The 15,418-nt window shown below is 37.1% G+C and overlaps 1 protein-coding gene and 1 long non-coding RNA gene across 8 annotated transcripts in view; both read right to left on the reverse strand.

Moving 5' to 3' along the window:
• LOC129750133 (protein enabled) overlaps positions 1-7,515 on the reverse strand; it is a 168,352-nt gene extending 160,837 nt beyond the window's left edge. For 4 of the 7 annotated variants that reach the window (XM_055745369.1, XM_055745368.1, XM_055745367.1 and 1 more), the window contains exon 1: positions 7,019-7,515. The gene's annotated coding sequence lies outside the window, so the exon portion shown is untranslated. Of the gene's footprint in view, positions 1-3,474; positions 3,497-7,018 lie in introns of those variants that run through there. The other 3 variants (XM_055745363.1, XM_055745366.1, XM_055745364.1) reach the window with 3 other exon arrangements.
• Positions 7,516-13,255: 5,740 nt separating this feature from the next.
• Positions 13,256-13,638, reverse strand: LOC129750134 (uncharacterized). The gene is made up of 2 exons (XR_008738301.1): positions 13,467-13,638; positions 13,256-13,394 (listed from the first exon to the last, which is right to left on the reverse strand). It is a non-coding gene; the product is annotated as an uncharacterized LOC129750134 (long non-coding RNA).
• Between the last annotated feature and the right edge of the window lie 1,780 nt (positions 13,639-15,418).

A 15,418-nucleotide genomic window follows, 5' to 3' on the forward strand; every position in this document is an offset into this window, starting at 1 on the left:
ACGACGCATTTAAAAAAAAACACTTTTTGGCACTTATCTTGGGGTTAATTGAAATTGAACATATCGGTGTCAAGGATCCTCTGTAAATGAAAAAAATGTAAAACGGAAGAAAATAGATTTTTAACTTTATCCCAGAAGATATTCGCTTTCCAGTTTTGTTGGAAGTCAATCTTCTTCGAAAATTTTTGCCCCTGGAGGTAGGCACTTGTACCACAATATGACAGAAGTATTACGAAAATAGTCAAAAAACTGTGTCGATTCACTCCGTTTGAAGGTAACAATCCAGTTTCATGAGCGTAAATAATTATTTACATATTTTCTGCTTATTCACATGTTCAATATTTTTGGGAAATTTAAAGGCTTAACGAAGTTTGCCGGGTCAGCTAGTATTCTTATAAAAAAAAGCGGAATTTTTTCAATGAATTTTTGAATACAAAAGACTGCCTAAAATTTATTTTCAAGTAAATTTCTTTTTCAGAATAAGGATCATCATTTTGAATTATCTATTGCTGTCTTTCCGGAAAAAGTCATTAAACATTGGAGTCAAATATGCTATTCCTTGGAGTTGTCTATAAAATTAAACAAAAAATTTTTTTTAAGTTAAAAAAAACTCATCTTTCAAATTTTCTTTGTTTTAATTAAAAAAAAAATAATTTTCAAACAAATTAACCAAATTTTATAGTTCTACTAGTAAGATTTTTTGAAATTTTGATCTGAGATTTGCCCCCGTATGAGCCGCCGATCGCGGCCTAGAGGATAGCGTTCAAGTCTTCTAAACCAGAGGTCATGAGATCGAGTCTCGATCACGGCACACATAGTACTCTTTCTGTGGGCTGCATGCTAGCCATTAAACTATGGAAAGATATACGCTTTTATCTTAAGTAGAATTCAAATCTCTTCAAAAAAGCATGAAGTGTGTTCGTTTTTTCAAAAAAAAAAAAATGATTCTGTTTAATTTTGAATTGTGACAGTAGAATTTATTATTCTTCCGAGTTTGAGTGATGGTCATAAGTAGGAACATTGTTTAAGAAATCAATTTCCTTATTTCTGTGTATTTTTGGATTTTTTTTTTATTTCTAGCAAAATTTGAATTTTGAAACACTTCTCCCCCTTTCTCACCTCCCATGGACTGGTTCTTCGCACGGGCCTGACGCACAAGCTTTAAATTCAGTTTAAAATATAGTTATTTAAACAGGAGTGCAGAAGGCTCCAAATCGTGCATCCAAACGATTATGGAACCTCATTGACATTAATGACGACTGTCTGTAATTCAGACAGCTTCTGTGACTCCAGACTTTCGAAGTTTGCCAAGTCGGTTCTCCTGGCAACAGTCTGCTTAGGTCATTCGAGGGTTCTAGGGCCCATCTGCTGGGCGTTGTAGAGATGTTGTGAAATCTGTAGGCTGCTTGTTTATCAATTCGAGTCTCATACACCACTGTTTGTACGTTGGTTGGCTCCATGCCGATTTTTCCCGTCCGACTTCAGGACTCCACAAAAATTCTAGCCAGTACAAGTTGTTCAAGAACTTGCTTGGGCAAAAATATTTCTTGAAAACTCAGAGAAAAGGAACTCTTTTCCCGTTTTTGGTGTTCTTTCTAACCTAGTTTTTTTTTTAAATCCCAATGAAACTTTATGTTTTCTCGAAGAGATTTCTTCTACTTAACTTTAAGCGCACATCTTCGAAGGATATGATGGCTAGCATCTCATGTATGTCATGACCGGGATTCGATATCATGACCGTTGACTTAGAAGACTTGTAATCTACCCTACGAGAACATCGAACAGTATAATTGAAACAGTGGACATTTGGGGGGTAGCCAAATGGGTCATGTCGAATTTCGTAAACCGACCATATACATTTTTTAGATTGGCTTAAAAAACTGACCTGTGCCAAATTTAAGCTCAATCGAACTTGATTAAGGGGTGCTTAAAGGGCTCAAAATTTCGAGTTTTAGCCACAGAAATCACTAAATCGAGATTTAAATTAAAGGGGACCAAAGGACATTCGAAAAAATGAATTTTTAATTTTGATGCTAAATAACTTAGAAATGCATGAAACGTCGAGATCTGGTGATTTTCGAGGGTTAAAAAACCGAAATTTTGAGCGCTTTGAGGCACCCCTTAATCAAGTTCGATTGAGCTTAAATTTTGCATAGGTCAGTTTTTTGGGCCAATCTACAAAATTTATATGGTCGGTTTTCAAAATTTGATCATGAAATTTTTCCCATACATCCATTGCCATCCTAGGGGACATCCTAATAACATATCTAGCCACAAATGCATTATTCCAGTTTTCTTGGCACTCAAAAATTCTTCACTGTAGGTTGTGGATGACTGGCTGGTTTAGTTAGAGTCCTGACATCAGCTAAAAGGTTCTGGTCTCGAACCGCATGTTGATTGGCAACGGAATTGATTCTTTTGAACTTCAACAAAGACAAGCTCACAGCGCAGCTCAGAGGTACGGGAATGTTCCGGGATATTCCTTCAAATGAACTTTACAGGGCACATCTCTCTGGTCGCTGTAGCATTTGCTATCCTTAAGTAAGCAAAGCACCGCCCATATATATTCCTTTTCAAACGGGTCTGGACCCATAACCTGTTCAATTATGAAGTAACAACGCAAGTCTAAGTGGTGGAATAAAATTGAACTTACTTCTTATCAATTGAAGTAAAGTTAATGAGCGAACTGAGCACAAATCCAACTTTCAATATCATTGAATCTGCTGTTGATACAATTATTTTATGACAAAAATTGGGGCTCAACCATCAAGAAAATTTCACTTTCAGCACGATTTCACTAACGAGGACTCCTACAAAAAAGGTCACTTTTTCTGAAACATATCGATACAATTCGTAAAGCAAGGATGTACATAAATATAAAATAAATTTGTCCAAGAAACCAACCGATCTTGTAGTTGTTTTCTTGTTAACAAGAATATCACTGACAGGATACCTTCTACACTGTCAAATTTCGCCGAAGTTCACCTGGCATCCCTGACCCGGATAGCTAAGCGGAGACAAAGGTCTGCCGCCTGGTACCAACCCTAATGTTTTTGTATGCTGCTGCTGCTGGTGGTGGTAGTGATGGGGGTGGAAGCAATTGGAATGGGAGCACAAGGATCGATGATTGCAATTTTCCAGATGCTTAGAGAATATGTTGCTGCGTGTCCGTCCAAAAAAATTCACTTTTCAATCAATAGTTGCACTTATTCGGTTTGCCCAAAAATCGGCGGCCACTTCCCTGAACTGAAAAACACACACACATATTTCCAAACCTCGGGAACCCCAACTTGTTCGGTTCCTTTTAGGTCACTATATAGGAGGGAGCACTCTTTTCGGGAAAACTCCCTAAAATTGGCTAGCTTTGTCCGTGACGTTCGCACCGGGAACCGGATCAACTTTGGACGATGGGCGGCCAATCGGCTTCGAACCACTTCTTCCCAAACTTCATCGAGACCGAGGGAACTAACTCACTCAATTCATTAATCCACCTTAACCGGATTTCGAAACTGCAAAGCTGGAAAAATCTGCAGCACCGAAACCGAACCAACCCGGAGACAACACACTTTTTCCCAAATCCGCACGGCCACAGCAGAAGAAGAAGGTTCGTTTCGCCCTCTTCTCGCTCGCACGGTGGTGTTTCTTCCCAAATTTTCTGGTATAGGTTTGGTTGTGGTGCTGTTCTCTACGGTTTCTCCCGCTTCGATGCTCTCGATTCGTTCTCTTTGCTGCTCGACGATACGCTCCCAAAATGAGTAGTTCTTCTAACAATCAAGCTGGATGAATGCGTGCACTCCCTATTCTGGTCTGGCCTGGCAATGGTTTATTTTCCCCGTTGTTTTTTTATCTATATTTCTTGGTGAGAACATTTCGGTTCAGATGTGTAGGGAATTTCCCAGAGTTGCCAATTTGTGGTGATTTATTTTGGGACGGAAACGAAAGGTTATTTGCAGTCAAGTTTACCTCACTTGGTTTTCTTTTTTGTCAACAGATGGCTTTCTGACAGGAAATTTCAGCTGGACCTTGACGATTTTTAGTATAGATAAAAATATCGACAAAGAATTCGTCTTCAATTTGGTGCCCTATTTTGGAACATACTGTCTATATGTAGCTTATTCTTGGTAGGGTTTTCCTGTTTTAAAGGGCAGAGTGACCAATGGCTATGTGGTCTCCATATTATTGGTCCACATTATTTGTTCTTTTCAGGGATTCTTACGGTTTTGCGTTTTTCATCCCTACCACAGAGGCATAACTGTTTTCTGTTGTTTTTTTCTATTTGCGATTTTAAACCTCTTGGATTTATTCAGCCCATATTGACATAACTGGCTTCATGTACTCAGGTGGATACTATAGACTGTTCCAGAAATTAAGCACACTTTCAAAATAATAAAAAAAAGTTTTATTAAATTTGATTTGGCACACTGTATCATTATTTGCATCCTACCCAACACTGCACTCTTATTTGATAAAAATCTTTAATCTCGCACTTTTCCTCGATCATGACTCATAAGCTTCAGCTTATAAGATTCGAACCCAAAAGTTTTTCTTGCCGATACCGGAAAACGAACCCGGTACGCCTGGGTTACCAGACTCGCGCCAGCCTATCCACTAGACCACATCAGCGCTACAAGTTTCGCTGCCCGTCCGAGAATCGAACCCGGGCAGACTGAGTTCGCTCGCCGACATCTTACCACGAGGTCAGCTGTACAGACAATTTGGCGGATTCATGTTGTTTGGCACAAAACACATATTTTGGCTTTTGTATCACCCTAGTGTATTTTTGACGTTATGACAAATTGAGCCAATATATGACGGGTCTATCATGCTGCTTGATCATCGACAATGAACGCTTATAGAGGCATTACTTGATATAGTGTAATCGAAGCGGACGTCAGTTTCGTATGTTGTTCACTACGGAGAGAGTTTTGGGCGCATCTCCACCATCGCCAGATTGTGGTCTGACTCGATGTTTGCGCCTCAACAGGATCTGACGTCGATGATGTCCAAGAAGTGCCGGCTGTCTATCAAAACGTGGTCGATCTGTGATTGCGTTTGGAACGTTGATCTCCAGGTGTACTTGTGTGGGAGGCGGTGCTGGAAAAAGGTACTACGTGTGGCCATTCGTTTGGAGACGGCGAAGTCTGTAAGTCTAAGGCCGCTTTCGTTGGTAAGCTGGTGTGCCCTGAACCTTCCAATTGTCGGTTTGAATTCCTCCTCCTGGCCGAAATTCCCGATGACGATCATGATATCATGTTTTGGGCAGCGCTCGTATTCACGTTTCAGCTGCGCGTTGAATTCGTCTTTCTCGTCACCGGTACTTCCTTCTTCTTCTTCTTCTTCTTCGTTTTAGTTTTTTTGGCCAGAGAATAAAACTCTATAACACCACTTTTCACCGGTCCGAGGTGAGGGCTGTGCACGTTGAGTGGAAAGTGTTAGAATTACTCAATTTTGAGTAAAGCCGATCATTGCTAACTAATAATCAAAAAATTTATAAAACGAAAACTGATTTTAAAACAATTTATCATCTTCCATTCAGGTTTTTTTTCGGATTTCAAAGATAGTTTCTGAGAAATTAAACAAATTCTACAGTTTTATTTTTTAATATTACAGACCCCGTTCGATTTTAGCAACACGCCCGAACATTTGGTATAGCCAAAATCGAACGATATTTTTCTCAATTTCTTTTTACTTATTATACAAAAAAATTGTTATCATAATTAACATAATTTTAAGTCAGCTTTTCACTATTTATAGTAATTTTTTTTTATCTTATCATGTTTTCATGCACTTAGCACTGTTATTGTTTTATTTATGTTTGTTTTTTTTTTGTCATATTTGCTATTTTTTCATTCTCCATTATTTTTTAGTTATTTTTTTGGTCATTCTGGTTTTTGGGTTGTATTTTTTTTTTTTTCATTTTTATGAAATTCAAATCATTTTTGACCTTTTTTTTGTTTTTGTATGTTATCGACATTTAAGAACGTAAAAGCGTTTTCATAGTGTTTGTCTAAATTATATTGGTCCTGTTATAGCGAAAACTATAAGGTGGTATTATTGATTGGCTTTGTTGATAAAAATACTAATATTCAATTCGGATAAAAATTTGTTGTCTAAATTCCTTTTTTTACTCAAAGGTTAAAACAAACAAAGAGAAAATTTCAAAAAAATTATTGTCAAAATTAATTAAAAAGTTGATGTAATTGAAAACTTCAAATTTGAGCATCTTTACAATATTCTAAAAATTTTCAAAAAACAAAGAAAAATGTTTTCAAAAGTTTACCAACTGCATCGTTGATATAAGTCTATTGATATAAAGATTTTAAAACAACTATAAGGCCGGAACAACTATAAAATTCTTATTTTGTCACCCCCCTTCGATTTTCCGAAAATCCAGAAGAGTTAAATGTATTTATTTTATTGATAAATTTGATATCTGTTTTCAACATTTTAAACGGTTGAAAAAGCGAAAGTAAAACTGTAGAAGATGGAAGTTGAATCACCCTTTGTATTTAATTTTTTTAACTACATATTTTCAATCCTAATTCGTTCCAATTTATTGAAAATTTGGATTAAGAACCTTGAATTTATTAGGAATGGTAAATAAGTTAAAAGGCTTTTTTTGTATTCTTGAGTCTTGATCGATATTATAAACTTATTAATAACTGATTTTGCAAAATACCAATTAGTATTTCTCAAGCGACAATTCTCTAAAAATCAGTTTTAAAATAAAAAAATGCTTTTAAAACAATTTATAATTAAAAAATATAATATTTTGTTATTCTTCTCACCGATGATATAAAATAATATATCAGAGTCAATGTCAAGACGTCATTATCGGTCCTCTGACAGCTCTGGCTGGGTTGTTCCTTGGGTTTTCGGATCAACAGAATCCCCGATGCGTCCCTTCTTTGCTTTGGTATTCTTCTCACAGTTCTTCCAGTGATCTTCGCCTTATCACAGCAGTCAGTGAAATGCTGCTCCAGTAGCTTCCCAAAACACAATAATAAAAAAAACCCACTCTGGCTGGTCACCGGAAATTCCTCCCTCACAATAAAAAAAAATACACACCAACCGGAAACCGTACCGAGTTACAGAATCGATGGAACCACCCGCGCCGCGCGCACACCAATATCGTAACGTCGAGCGCGTCGAGATGTTCTTCGACTTCTCCCTTTTCGTGGTAATATTCTTCTTCTCAAACAATAGCAATCATGTCGCCATGTTTTGGACCTCGCATAAACGGAAACCCACCAACTACCGAGAACTTTGATAAATTCACTCTTCGAAAAGGTTTCCAATAGCACCGGAAGTGCACCTATTTCCGGCTGCACGAATCACCACCAGAATACCGTCAAAAAAACTCGAAATACATCCACGCGCACCTTTAAGATGGAGATGTTCCAGCCAGCAGCCACAATCGCGTTCCCGGAGGGGGAGTCAGACGAAAACAGCACTCGCGAAATCCGATATACAGAACTTTCCGATCCGACACGGTCAACCTCAAGAATCGAACTGAAGTCGGATTCGGAATTCGGTATTCGAATGAATCTGGCTGACCGAATGAATCGATGCGATCGGCTTGTCGGATTCATTCATGGAAGGGAAACATTGTTGTCAGGATAGCGGATTTTTCCATTTATTTCTTCTAAGTAAAAATCCTATAGAAATCTACAAAATTTTGATTATTTTCTATATGCGTCCGGAGTTTTCTCAACACAAAATTTATTTGTGGCGACCGAAATCATCTTTTTTAGTTTTTTTTTGTTTCGTCATCTTTGTGGAACTCAATTGACTGTTCCTCATATACGCCAGTCCCTTCGTCTGCCACTGGGGGAGAAAGACTGAATAAAAAAAGAAAAAAATCTTTCAAATGTCAAATTTCTCTCATCCATCTACCGACCAGTGCGCAGGTTCAAAATTTTACTTTCTTATTTAGTGATTTTTTATAAAACTTGTTTGATGCTGAAAAGCACTTGTTTTGCATAAAACAACGTTTTAATTAGGTTTTGTTTTGCTCTGGCAAATTCTTGCATGATCTTGATTAGTGGTTTTTCTAAAATATAGCTTAATCTAAATTTAGCACCTAAACAACTGAGTTATATCTCCGCGAACTTCCGCAATCTAAATTCAAATAATTTTGATGTTTCATCAAATACTTCTTTCTTAAGGCCGAAATTCCTAAGCCTATTTTCCATCTTCTATAAAGTGCCCATTGACACATTTTTGCTCAAATTTTAAGATATTAGAGATTAGTGAACTTTATTCATATAAGCGCAGACACCAGATACCCAGACTGATCAGAGGCGCTTGAATCCATACAACTGAAAGTCGCGCAGAATCATACGCCATCTGTCGGGGCATCGTGAAACCACTGTGCTTCATCAAGAAAAAAAATTACACTTGATAATTAACAAGCCCAATGAAAAATGTGTTGATCGAATCACCTATAAGTATTTGAAATTCTATCTCAAATATTTTCATTATCGTTGTTGTCTTCAATGTTAATTGTTTATTTCAATTTACTGTATCATAATAAGAGATGAATGTTATACAAACAATGACTGTTGATCGATTGAGATGAAAATAAAAAATAATACAAACGCAACGTTATAGCGGTCCTTAGTTCAGAGCCAATTCATTTTGAGATTCAGTTTCGATTTCAAAATTAATTATAAATAATAAAATAATTGTTATAAATAATTCACTAAGTTCAGAATTGCTCACCTTAATCTGAAAGGTTGACTGCTACCAAAAAGATAATTTACATAGAATTCCTTGAAAAACTTGAATTCTAATTTATCATAACTGTTTCTCGGCTCGTACCACAGATAGGTACCTCGTACTTAGATAGGTTTGAAGATTGAATTAAGTTATTGACATTCTCGTTGGGATGATTGGAACGTGTTTAGACAATGTAAAAAAAAGCTGAATAATATTTAAATATGATGAATGTATTGATATGATCTTTAATCGTATTTGCCGCTGGAAGTGTTTGTGGTATAATGCTGGTAGTTTCACTAAAACTTATGAATTTGTGAAAAAATAACCTTAGAAACGACCGTGTTTGTTGACCGGGTATTTTTCCCTGCTCAAATGTGCGTGAGAAATGTCAAAAAACAACTGTAATGACCATCTCGCGTGAGCTTTCATAACGTCGTATGAAACATCTTGAAAATTCACAGAAAATTGCTTCAAAAGTTATCAAAACAACTTGAACATTTGTATTTCACATAGAATATGTTGTCTAGGCTACAAATATCCTTAATGTAAAAAAGTTGCTACTAGTTTATGTCAGTTTTTGTTTTTTTTTTCGTAATAAAACTGTTTGTTTACATTTTGTTTCATACGACGTAATGAAAGCTTACGCGAGATTTTGCCATAATTCTGGACTGGGTTAGTAAAATAACCTTTAATAAAAGAGACCATGTTTTTAGACTTTTTTCCCCATCTAAATCCCTACACGAGAGCAAGTTCGCGTGAGAAAAGTCAACTTAAAAATGTTTTATTCGAAAAAATAAAATTGTTGAAAAACTGCACTGAATTTCGAATATTTCAATATGTATGTTTCAAATCCATTTCTTTTTGCTTCCGAAATTTTTTCACCTTTGACATTCAACCAAATTCTTTTATTCATAGTTTAGTAAAAACCATATTTCGAAAGTAATTAGTTTACTAAATGAATCCATTCTTCAAAAAACTATAATTTTATATAAGGGTCACCTAATTTTAATGTTCCTTAACCGCTGCCCAGTAAATGAGAAATAATTTCGCTGTAACTAAACTTATATATCGATTTCAATTCTTTTCCACACCTCCAAAACGAATTTTGAATGGTAAAAGAACAGTATTATCTTGATGCAAACGAAAGTCATTTTTATTTTCTTGTCGTTTTATGGAATGTCAAATATTGTATAGCTGTGTGAGTGAATTCATTTAATGTTTTGATTTTGATGTGACGAATTCACGTTTGTTTTATTTTACCCATGGATAAAATCAATTACACGTGCGATATTCAAAAAATGGTTCGAAATTTAACCAAAAAAATAATAATGAAAATATAACTTAACAACAGAACTGGAAAAGCTAAGCTATTCTTACTAAACAGAGTCGGATGATTGAGATTCTTTGTCATGAATCATCATTATGTCAACCAACGCACTTGATTGGAAATTGTACTAAATTTGCAGGAAAATACATCTCGAAGCCAAAAATATTGTTTCCACAACTGCCTCTTCCAGTGGGCGGTAAAAGAACTAGTTTGATATCCAAGTTTAGTTAGATATTTTGAAAAGAAGATATTTCTCGAATGTGACTAAATTTTTCAAAGAAAGGTAAGTTTTAGGATTTATTGGAGAAAAAAGTAAATAAAAATCTGACACCGATTTTTGTTGTAGATGGTGACTTGATTGTATATTTCGTTGTTGTGATTTTCATTAAGCTTTTTCTGTTTAAAAACATTGTTTTACCAATATTGTAAATATCACCTCTACTTTTGTTTTATTCAGTTTTTGTAAACCTCTATAAATGCGGATATTCGGCTAGGTGAAGGGTTTTGAGAAACTCTAACTGAAACAGAATGTTCAACAAAATTTTGTAAGAATCTCGTCCATTGAACTGATTTAACAGTTCTAAACAGTAATATTATTTAAAACCGCATTCAATATACTGTAGTTTTGCAATATACAATCAGTGGAATGTTTTTACGATGCCATTTGTCGTTTTCTCAACAAGTCCTAGATCGTTTTATAACTATTTACAAATAGTAGGGTTGTCACAATATTTTTCTACTCGGGAAACTTGAGCTTACTCTTGAAGGGGGTTTCGGGGTTAACGAAATCTTGCAGTTGAAAGTGATCTTCACAAATGAAGCCAAAGATGTCATAAAATGGTTATTTTTCAACCACAACGCAATAAGGAAGTGGAGCAGAAAATCTCAAGTTTCCATTCAATTTTCAGTTCTGTCGAAGTCGATGTATTTTTTATAAGCTTTATGGTTAAATTCTAACCACATTTGGTTAATGCGCTCCAATTCAAAAACGGTTCTTTAGTGGTTTTCGAAATATATCGTGTTATTTTTTTTCTATCAAAAGTAGGTAATCAAAAACAATCGTGTTCATCGCTAGATGTAGAAAACCAAAAAGCACAATGAAAATGTGTGTGTGATATATCGAGATTTTTCCTTTTGTGTATGTGGCCGTTAGTTTCACGATAACCCGTAGATAGCGCTGCGGAACAAGCGCCAAAATCTGCCTTCAGTGGTCAGTCTGGGTATCTGGTGTCTGCGATATAAGAGAAGCGACATCTGATCCCTTTTAAAACAATGTGGCAACATCGCCAAAATCTTGAACAAAAAAATCCTCAGCACTGTTTTCTGGCTCAATGTTCAAGCTCTAAAGTGAACGCTCCTTCAATCCAACAAAACAATATTGAACTCGATGCCCAAAGGATCGCGATAAACGGTATGAATGACTTTGGGCATATAGTCATTGTCACTGGTCCAACAATCTGGAGCAGTCGCTCCAAGAAAGAAAGAAGAAGAAGGTATGAATGACTTGAATTTCGTTTACAATCAGATCCGAATGTGCGATCCGAATTAAAAGCAAAACAAATTCAACCCCCAGGAGCTGAAACAGTTGAACAAATTTGGGTATCCGTAGCAATGGATCAATTCGAGCTCTATATTTGCGTTCTCTATCTTCCGCCTGATCGCACACAAGACTCCAGTATTCTCAACCCACATCTTAACTCCCTTGAGTGGATCACTGGTCACATGAAACCTAAGGACAAGCTTCTTATCATCGGTGACTTCAATTTCCCGGGAATAAAATGGAAACTCGCTTCCTCTGGCCACTTATACCCCGATCCAATAGCTCAACCATGACTATTAGCTCTTCTTATGTTCTGGATGCATACAGTACTGCTGGCCTCACCCAAAGAAATAGCATTATTAACGCTAATGGTCGCATGCTCGACTTATGCTTTGGCAGTTCGGAATTTTTCTCTGGAAATCTACAAGTTTTTGATGCACCTGATGCCCTAGTCAAACATTGTCAACACCACCCTCCTCTGCTTATAACCATCAAACACAATACTTACATATTCAAACAGCCTGAAGTGTCAGCCTCATATGACTTTGGGAAAGGAATGTACGACTCAATGATTGCTTTCTTATCAACCATCGCTTGGAATGAAGTTCTTGATAAACAAAACGTTAATTCAGCTACTCTAACCTTCACCAATATCATTGCACACGCCATCAACCAGTTTGTGCCTATCAAAACTTCTAGACCTTCTAACAATCCGCCTTGGTCAAACACAGCTCTCAAGAAACTCAAAACTGCGAAACGCTCTGCTCTAAACAAGCTTACTAAGCATCGAAACAATTACTCAAAGCGTAGATATCGCTTTTTGAATCATAAATACAAATCACTAAATAAAACTCTGTTCGCGGCGCACCAAGCGAAAATTCAATGCCACTTGAAAAGTAACCCCAAAAAATTTTGGAACCATGTTAATAAACAGCGAGATGAATCTGGTCTTCCCAACACTATGTTCATATCAGACATCGAAGCCAGCACTACTTCGGATATTTGCGACCTGTTCCGAATTCACTTTAAAAGTGTATTCACCGACGAAACTTTAAGCGATGCTGAAATCTCCGCCGCTGCATCCAATGTACCACTACGAGATACAATTGGGCCTCATCCAACCATCACTGCTGCTGCCGTTGAAACCGCCTGCTCTGTCCTGAAATGCTCCACCAACCCCGGCCCCGATGGCATCCCATCGATTGTCCTTAAAAGATGCTCATCCACTTTATCGCCAGGGCTAGCCCACATTTTCAATCTGTCACTAAGTAGTGGCCGATTCCCGAGCCTTTGGAAAGATTCTTATGTTTTTCCCGTTCACAAGAAAGGAAACAAATCCGATGTAGCCAATTACCGTGGCATCGCTGCGCTTTGTGCAGCATCGAAGTTATTCGAGCTTATTACACGCTAACTTTTGGCTACCCCTTAACGAATACTTTCGACCCGTTATTCAATAAGACTGGGAGAACTCCTTTTTAAGGATAAAGTCGCTGTACCCTTTAAGGGGTACTCAGCCTCATAACGCTTGTAGCGGGTCAAAATTACCCCTTATTTCAAACGCTCATACCGGATGAAAATTACCCCTTATTTAAGATGCTTTCGTATGGGAAATTTTAGGAGCTGCTTATGAAAAATATGTTTGCTGAGAAATAAATCACCACAAAATATCATGTTCCATTTTGTTTATTCAAAAATTACAATAAATAAATTTATTCACCATTTTGTATTTACCATCCAACATCCATGTTTCCGGTTTTAGTCATCGGCTTACAAATTTTTACCGTCCTCGTGCGGAACTGTGCTGTTCTGAAATAATAACATGAATAATTAAAATCTCACAAAGGAAGCAAAATAAATATACTATGTAAGAATACTTACAATTTTCCATATCAATGACCGGACAAATAATAACGCTTTCAATGTAACATCTAAATCTACCCCTTTGAAGCGGACTCGAGCTTTTTGAAATAAAGGGTAATATTGACCCGAAAAAATGACCCGTTATTTGACAGATCGTGGAGGTTCTCAATAACGGGTCAATTTTACGCCTTTAAGGGGTAGCCAAAAGTTAGCGTGTATTCTGAAGTACTTCACTCACAACTGTTCGTCATACATATCCGAAACTCAACACGGATTCATGCCTAAAAGGTCGACCAATACTAATTTAGTTGCCTACTCATCGTACATCTTCAGTGCGTTTCAAGCACGCCACCAAGTCGATGCCATCTATACGGATTTGTCCGCTGCTTTCGATAAGATCAACCATAGGATCGCCATATCTAAATTCTCTCGACTTGGCATATATGGGTCTGCACTTCAGTGGCTTGAATCCTACCTCTCTAATAGAAGCATGTCTGTAAAGATTGGAGATCATACTTCCACACCTTTCCACGTTACATCTGGTGTCCCCCAAGGCTCTCATTTAGGGCCCTTTATATTTTTGATGTACCTAAACGACGTGAATCTTCTACTGAAATGCATGCACATTTCTTACGCGGATGATTTTAAACTCTACTACACCATACGCTCTCCCAAAGATGCCGAATTCCTACAAATCCAACTAGACGCCTTCTCAAATTGGTGTCATGACAACCGTATGGTCCTCAATGCTACAAAATGTTCGGTCATATCGTTCACACGCAAACACACAACATTTCAATTCGACTATTGCATTCAACAGACACCTCTCGCACGCGTCGGCGTCGTTAAAGATCTAGGTGTTATGTTCGATCAACAACTATCATTTAGAGACCATATCTCTTATGTCGTCACCAAAGCCTCCAAATGTCTAGGATTCCTTTTCAGAATAACCAAGCATTTCAGAGATATTCAATGCCTTAAAACCCTTTTCTGCGCACTGGTTCGCTCTAATTTAGAGTACTGCTCAATCGTTTGGAATCCCTATTATAACAACTCAATTGAACGTATCGAGAAGATCCAACGCAAATTTTTGCGCTTCGCTCTCCGCAACTTACCTTGGAACGATCCCATCAACCTTCCTGCATATGAAGACAGATGCAATCTTATAGGACTTGATACTCTGTCTTCTCGTCGAGCTGTCTTATACCGTATTTGTTTATGCCGAGTGTTGCACTAGTGTTGCACTGGTGCACCACTAGGTGCTGTCAAACTGTTTGTTTATTCGGACGGTGTTGCACTGGTTTTGACCTGTCGGAGTTCTGCTTACGGACGGTGGCCCACCGATAATTTTGCCAGTGTTGCGAGAGAGCGTGTGAGTGAATAAGATAGCAATACACTGGCGACGATTTGTGTTTGTTTTTATCGGGTACGGTGGAACACTCCACGAGTGGAGAAAACAAATACAGTATTAGATGCATCCTTCACATCCGACATCATTCTCGGTAATGTTGATTGTCCTCAAATTTTAGAAAGTTTAAATTTTAATGTAATGCCCAGAAACCTTCGTTCTCAATCTTTCCTGGTCCTTCCACATGCTTCTACTAATTACGGTCAAAATGCACCACTTGCTAGAATATCTAGAACATTCAATCGCGTATCGTCAGCTTTTGATTTTCATTTATCCCGAAACACATTAAAACGTAAATTTCGCAGAGAGCTTTTGTAATTTAGGCTTATCTATACTTAATTGTGTAAACATTGCTAGATTGTAAGGTGTGTTAATTTTAAGTACTCGATGTATCATTTGGATTTAAATTGTAATCTGTTGATGCAAAAGATGAGGGTTTTTACGCGCATATGAGAGGGATCCAATCCAACTTATATGGGCTTTTTCCCCTCCAATAAAGAACAATAAAGATAGTTTTCTAACTAGGAACACGATTCATCAAAGCATTGAAAAAAAAATGCAC

The sequence above is a fragment of the Uranotaenia lowii genome, chromosome 2 (genome assembly GCF_029784155.1).
Source record: "Uranotaenia lowii strain MFRU-FL chromosome 2, ASM2978415v1, whole genome shotgun sequence".
Taxonomy (NCBI): Eukaryota; Metazoa; Arthropoda; class Insecta; order Diptera; family Culicidae; genus Uranotaenia; species Uranotaenia lowii.